The following is a 7,602-nucleotide window of genomic DNA, read 5'->3' as shown; positions in this document are numbered from 1 at the left end:
ATGATTTCTAGTTTTATTCCCTTGTGGGAATAACAGCAGAAAAGATGGTTGATATGATTTCTTCTCATTTGAATGTGTTAAGATTTGTTTTGTGGCCTATGATATGGTCTATAGTGGAGAATGTTCCATGTGCTGATTAAAGAATGTATATTCTGTAGCAGATGGGTAAAATGCTCTGTAAATGTCAGTTGGACCAATTTGGTTCAGTGTAGGTTAATGTTTCTTTGTTGATTTTCTGTCTGGATGATCTGTCTCTTACTGAGAGTGGGGTGTTAAAGTCCCCTATACTATTATTGTATTGCAGTTCATCTCCCCCTTTGTATCTATTAATGTTTGCTTTATATACTTGGGAGCTCTGGTGTTGGGTGCACAGATATTTATAATTGTTAAAACCTCTTACTGAATTGACTCCTTTATCATACACAGTGATCTTCTTTGTCTCTTTTTACAGTCTTTGATTTGTAGTCTATTTTATCTGATATAAGTATATCTGCTCCTGCTCTTTTTTTTTGGTTTCCATTCCATGAAATATCATTTTAAATCTCTTCACTTTCAGATTATGTGAGTCTTTATAGGTGAAGTAGGTTTCTTATAGCCTTCATATAGTTGGGTCTTGTTTATTTATCGATTCAGCCACTCTGTGCCTTTAATTAGATAATTGAGTAAATTTACATTCCAGTGTTATTGTTGATAAATAAGGATTTACTACTGCCATTTTGTTGTTTGTTTCTTCCTTTATTATCTTGTAACTCTTTCTTTCTTCCCTTCTTACTATCTTCCTTTGTGATTAAGTAATTTTCTCCGGTAGTATGTTTAACTTTGTTGCTTTTTATTTTTACTGAACATATTTCACTAAAAATATATATTTTACATTGTGGTTACCATGAGGCTTACAAAAAATCTTCTAGATATAACAATTTTAAAGAGATGACAACTTATATCACAAAGAAAAAAACAGAAACAAAGAAAAAAAAATTTAAAAGCATCTGCACAGCTGGGCGCAGTGGCTCATGCCTGTAATCCCAGCACTTTGGGAGGCCGAGGCAGGAGGATCACCTGAGGTAAGGAGTTTGAGACCAGCCTGGCCAACATGGCGAAACCCTGTCTCTTCTAAAAATACAAAAATTAGCTGGGCATGGTTCTGCATGCCTGCAATCCCAGCTACTCAGGAGGCTGAGGCAGGAGAATCACTTGAACCCGGGAGGTGGAGGTTGCAGCGAGCTGAGATACTGCCATTGCACTCCAGTCTGGGCAACAAGACTCTCAAAAAACAATTAAAAAAAAAAAAAGCGTCTACACTTTAACTCTATCCCTCCTTACATTTTGACTTTACGTTCTCTCAATTTACATATTTTAATATAGCCTATTTTTTTAACAGGTTGCTGTAGGCATTACTACTTTTGTTTTTCATAGATTTGCTTTTTGGATTTTATGCTAGAGCTATGATTGTATTGCACACCACAATTTTAGTGTTAGAGTTTTGTGGGTTTTTCCTTATACTTAATTTTGCTTGTTGGTTTTGGGCCTTCACATATATTTTCTTTTTGCATATTAGTGTTTTTTTCTTTCAGATTAAAGAACTCCCTTTATCATTTATTATAAGCTGGATTTGGTGGTAGTGGATTCTTTGAGCTTTTGTTTGTCTGGAAAATACTTTATCTCTCCTTTATATTTGAAAGATATTTTTGCTGAATGTAGTATTCTTGAATAGCTTTATACACTTCAAAAATGTTGTTCACTACCTTCTGGCATGTATGGTTTTCATTGAGAAGTCTGTTGCCAGCTCCTTTATACGTTATGTGCTTCTTTCCTCTGACTGCTTTTAGGATCCTCTCTTTGTCCTTGACCTGTGAGAGTTTGACTGTTTTATGTTTTAGTGGTAGTCTTACTTGCATCAAATCTGGTTGGTGTTCTCTGACCTTCCTGTGCCTGGTTATAGCTTAAGTTTTGGAAAGTTTTCTGTTATTATTTATTTCGATGAACTTTCTATGTCTTAATCTTACTCAACTTCCTCTTGAACACAAATAATTCTTAGATTTGGTCTTTTGAGGTAATTTTCTGTATCTCGTAGATGATCTTCATTTCTATGCATTCATTATTTTTTTCCTCTTCTGACTGTGTATCTTCAAATAGACTGTCTTTGATCTTACCAGTTATTTCCTGTTTTATCCATTCTGCTGTTGAGAACCTTTAATGAGTTTTTCAGTTCAGCAAATGTATTTCTCAGGTCCAAGATTTCTATTTGATTCGTTATTTCAATATCTTTGTTAAATTTCTCTAATAAACCTCTAAATTGCTTTGATATGTTATCTTATAGATCATAGTTTCCTTAAAACTGCAATTTTGATTTTTTGTGTAGAGAGTTCACATATCAACATCTCTTTAGGGTCAATGACTGGTTTCTTGCTTTGTCTGTTGGAGAAGGTTATGATTCCCTGTATTCTGTTTCTTCTGGAGATATATCTATGTCTTTGCATTGAAGGATTAGTTATTTATTCCAGTCTTTTCTGTCTTGTTTGTTTGTTTCTTTTTTTTGTGTATGTTTGTTTAAATGTTTTTGTAATTTACCTGTTGATTTTCTTTCTTCTCCCCCTCACCCACTGGGTTGCTGCCTTTTTTTTTTTTTTTGGCACCAGATGATGCCTCTAGCCCAGGTTGGCCTTGGTTCTAGTAAACAATCAGAATGCCTCTTATTCTGAGTAAGGGAGGTCCCAAATAGGATATCTTAGAGTATAGGAAGTCTGACTCGGAATTTGTGCCCAGGAGACCTGTAGAACAAACCTCCTACAGTACAGTGCTGCTGAGAAGCCGCTCTGATTCTTGTCTCCTATGACCAAGTTTCAGAGCAGAGTTTCCAGTGCTGGAGATGATGGTCTCACCTCCTTCCTTTGTCTCTGGCTGTCCTTAAGAATATTTCTCCCTCTAGGCATCTCTGAGCTTCCCATAGGTTGAGGCAGAAACCAGTCTTTCACCAGTGAACTCAAGATTGTAGGACAGCTGTTTGTCTACCTTGCTCGCCTTTTCCAATGTAGAAACTGTGAGTTGGAGAAGGAGGATTTTCAGCACACTTAATACTGGATAGATTGGGAGGAAATAGTTTCATGGGTATGGAAGTCTAAATCTCTTACCATCAGCTTGGATTTTTGTGGGGTTTTGTTTGTTTGTTTGTTTCATTTCTCTGTGGCCCTGAGAACTGTCTTATCTTCATGTTTTATTTCTGTGATATTGATGGAGATAATTTTGGCATTGTATATATTTATTTTTGATTTTCTGTTGGAAGAGTAAAGCCAGCTTGCTTGTATGCCATCATTTTGCAACCAGAAGTTACCATGCCTTCTTATTTGTAAAATGATTACAAAGCAATTATAATCAAGACACTCTACCACTGGAGAAAGAATAGACATATAAATTAATGGAAATTAATGGGATAGAATAGAGATTCAAGAAATAAAGCCATTTACCTATAATCAGCTTATTTTAGTCAAGGATTCTAAACCATCCAATGAAGAAATAATAGTTCTTTTTTACAAAAAGTGCTGGGATAACTGCATAGCCACATGCAAACAGTGCTTACCTCACACCACATATAGAAATGTATACAAAATTGATCAAAGACCTAAGTGTAAAAGTGAAAACTTTAAAACTCTTAGTAGAAAACAAAGAGGTAAATCTTCATGACCTTGGGTTTTGCAAAGGATTCTTAGGTATGAGACTAAAAGCTTATGCAATGACAATAACAACAACAACAAAAATAGGAAATCAGACTTCACCAAAGTGGAAAACTTTTCTACTTCAAAGGACACCACAAAAAAGTGAAAAGACAACCAGAGAAATGAGATAAAATATTGGCACATCATGTATCTTGTATGTGACTTGTATCCAAAATATGTAAAGAATTCTTACTACTCAATAATAAAAAGACAACCAAATCAAACATGGGTAAATCAGATGAATAAATGTTTCTTCAAGAAGCTCAACAACATTAATCATCAGGAAAATACAAATTAAAACCACAATGAGGCTGGGCGTGGTGGCTCACACCTGTAATTCCAGCACTTTTGGAGGCCGAGGCGAGTGGGTCACTTGCAGTCAGGAGTTCGAGACCAGCATGGCCAACATGGTGAAACCCCCTCTCTACTAAAACTACAAAAAATTAGCCAGGGTTGGGAGGCCGAGGCGGGCGGATCACGAGGTCAGGAGATCGAGACCACGGTGAAACCCCGTCTCTACTAAAAATACAAAAAATTAGCCAGGCGCGGTGGCAGGTGCCTGTAGTCCCAGCTACTCAGGAGGCTGAGGCAGGATAATGGTGTGAACCCGGGAGGCAGAGCTTGCAGTGAGCCGAGATCGCGCCACTGTACTCCAGCCTGGGCGACAGAGCGAGACTCCGTCTCAAACAAACAAAAAAAATTAGCCAGGCGTGGTGGTGCACACCTGTAATCCCAGCTACTCAGGAGAGATGGGAGAATAGCTGGAACCCAGGAGGCAGAGGTTGCAGAGAGTGAAGATTGCACCACTGCACTCCAGACTGGGAGACACAGCAAGAGTCCATCTCAAAACAAACAAACAAACGAACAAACAAACACCACAATGAGATACCATTTCACACCCAGTAGGTGACTAGAATAAAAGGTGTTGGCAAGAATGTGGAGAAATTTGAATGCTTACGCTCTACTGGTGAGAAAGTAAAGTAGTACAGCTTCTTTGAAAAACAAGCTGACAGTTCCTCAAATGATTAAACATAGAGTTATCTTATAACCCAGTAATTCTACACCTAGGCATATACCCGCCAAAGGACGTAGTCTACACAGAAACTTGTAAATGAGTATTTCATAAAAGCATTATTCATCTTAAACCAAAAGGTGGAAACACCTATCAACTGATAAATAAACAAAATGTGATATATCCACATACTGAAATATTATTTAGCCATAAAAAGAAATGAAGTAATGATACATGCTGCAACTTGGACAAATCTTGAAAACATCATGCTAAATGAAAGAGCAAAGTCACAAAAGACTATCTATTATATAATTCCATTAACATGAAATGTTTAGAACCAGGACATTTATAGAGACATAAAGTAGATTAATAGTTGCCTAGGGCTGGGGGTGAGGGTGGGAGTCAGCTGAGGGGTGAAGGGTTTGTATGATAGGTAAAGCATGCAAGAATTTTGGGAGAGATGATGAAAATATTCTAAAATTTACTGTGGTGATATTTGCATATATCTATGAATATACTTCAAAAATCTAATTTTAAAAATCCAATCCCAAACATCGCAATCCTTAATGTTGTAATTCCAGAAGATCAAAGTCCTGAAAATATAATTCTGGAAAAATTATTTCAAAATTTCTTAAAAGATATTTATTTATATTTTTAAAATGGAAATTTATTTGAGAAACATATAAAAACATGACAGAACACTTCATAGGGCACTCTAATCAATGAAATGGGCAACTATAACATACATATTTTTGCAAGCACATACTCTCATGTATACTAATGCAGTCACATGAGTAAAACAGTTATGAGCAGACAAATAGTACTAATAAAGAAACAGCTTATATAACTACCATCATCTGAAATACCATGACCAACAACCTAAGCCATTTGATGAGACTGATCAAAAACCATAACTGGTCACCACCACATATGCAGTTACCCAAAGAGCCAACATCTTGAGAAGTTTCATCCTTCACAAATGCAGATGTCCAAAAAGGACATCTCTTCATTTATTGAGGACATTTCAACATTTCTACACACATGCGCAATGCTTACACACAAAGCCGGTGTGACAACGCACCTTTGTGAAGTCAAATTTGCAAAAAGTGCATAAACAACTAGATCTCTAAAAGTCTTTACATAATTAATACTGCCAATATTAAAAATGATATGAAGATAAAATAAATAACATAGCAAATTGTAAAAAATTAATACTGACAATTTAAATAGGGGGGAAACAATTTTAAAAGGAAAAAAAACAACAACCAAAAACCTAAAAATAAAACTTGATATATGAAAAAGTGTAAATCTGCTTTTTGTGGCAGTGTAGGGGAGGCATGGTTCTCCATGGAGAATATATTCACATTCATTTTCTACGTGATGGTGCTCTTTTTGCAATTCTTCTCTGAGTCAATATTCATGGACGTGAGCATTCCCTGTTACATTTTCTCATCTTCTGTGCTATGCTTCCATGTTGTTTTGAGCACGCAGAAATCCATTCTACATGCATTCATATACTGACAACAAATTTGGCAGGAACAACACTGATGATTGAAAAGCAACACCACTATGTGTCTTTTTATCCTCCTGTGCACATAATTATTTTTGAACCACTCACTGGCTTCTCCGGGCAAATGCAGCTTTAATTTATTAAAAACTCCTGGAATGTCATCAGTTAGAAGGAATGCCAATGCAGGCAGATGACACATTTTTAAGCTGAAGTTTTCATTGTGGCCTTATCATGTGGCCAATCCACTCATCTAAATTTTCTGCCAGATGCATTGAGCTGAATAAGGAAAAAACTTTATTGATAACACCTTGAAATTCACTTTTAGGAGTCTTGATCACACTGAATTCCAAGTCTATGATTATGGTTTGGTGAATCAATTAAAATCTATTTGCTGCTGCAAAGTTCACCAAAATTTCAAATAACCATTTATAAAGTGCTTCACTTTTTTTTCAGTCATTAATATACAAATGAGTGAATAAGTTGGATCCAAAAGGTGTATGAATTGTACATATTTCATAAAAAAACTGCAGGGACAATTTGAAAGTGCCATCCATTAGCCAAAGCAAACATGCACTAGTTTTTCTGTTAGATTTAGTGGTAAATAAAAGAAGTCTATTTTCTTTGACAGTCAAATCTCTAATTAAGAATAGTTCACCATTTAATGTGTTTTGTACTACTGAAGAAACGTCAGTATCAGCAAATGTCTTTGGTTCCGAAAGTCATTGAATTTGTAGAATTATTTTTATTCTCTGACAAAGGGTGGTTTTTGAAGCCAAGCATGGTGCTATGTGAGAAGGAGCAGAAGTAGTACATGATTAAATAATTTGGCAAGAGTAGGAGAGAGTTCTTGTATTTTTTGCCTGAGTTTTCACTTCTGTGATTTTTTGAAACACTGGCTGCCCTTGTATTTGGAGAGTGATTGTGGTCTACAAATTTTGTAAAGATGTGCTGTCCATTTGAAACTCTGGTTATTGCTTGACCATTGCAATTAAGCAATTTTCTGCTTTCACATCATCAATAATAATTAGCTTTTAAACTTTTATCTTTCATTATTAGTAGCTTCATACACTTATCACAGCCTTTTTGTGAAAGAACAGTTTCACAGATCTCTTCCCATTGTGTTGTAGAGAATAGAGTGAGAAGGAATGATATTTGGCTTCCCCAATGCTAAATCTGTGTTAGTTAGGGTTCTCCAGAGAGACAGACCAATAAGATGTGTATATAAATATATCAGGTGGGATTTATTAGGGGAATTGGCTCACATGATTATGGTGGCTGAGAAGTCCTACAACAGCCTGTCTGTAAGCTGGAGACCCTGAGATGCCAGTAGTATAGCTCAATTCAAGTTTGAAAGCCTCAGAACCAGGGAA

Source organism: Pan troglodytes, chromosome 1, assembly GCF_028858775.2.
Source record: "Pan troglodytes isolate AG18354 chromosome 1, NHGRI_mPanTro3-v2.0_pri, whole genome shotgun sequence".
NCBI classification, from domain to species: Eukaryota; Metazoa; Chordata; class Mammalia; order Primates; family Hominidae; genus Pan; species Pan troglodytes.
Note: the sequence above shows the minus strand (reverse complement) of the source record.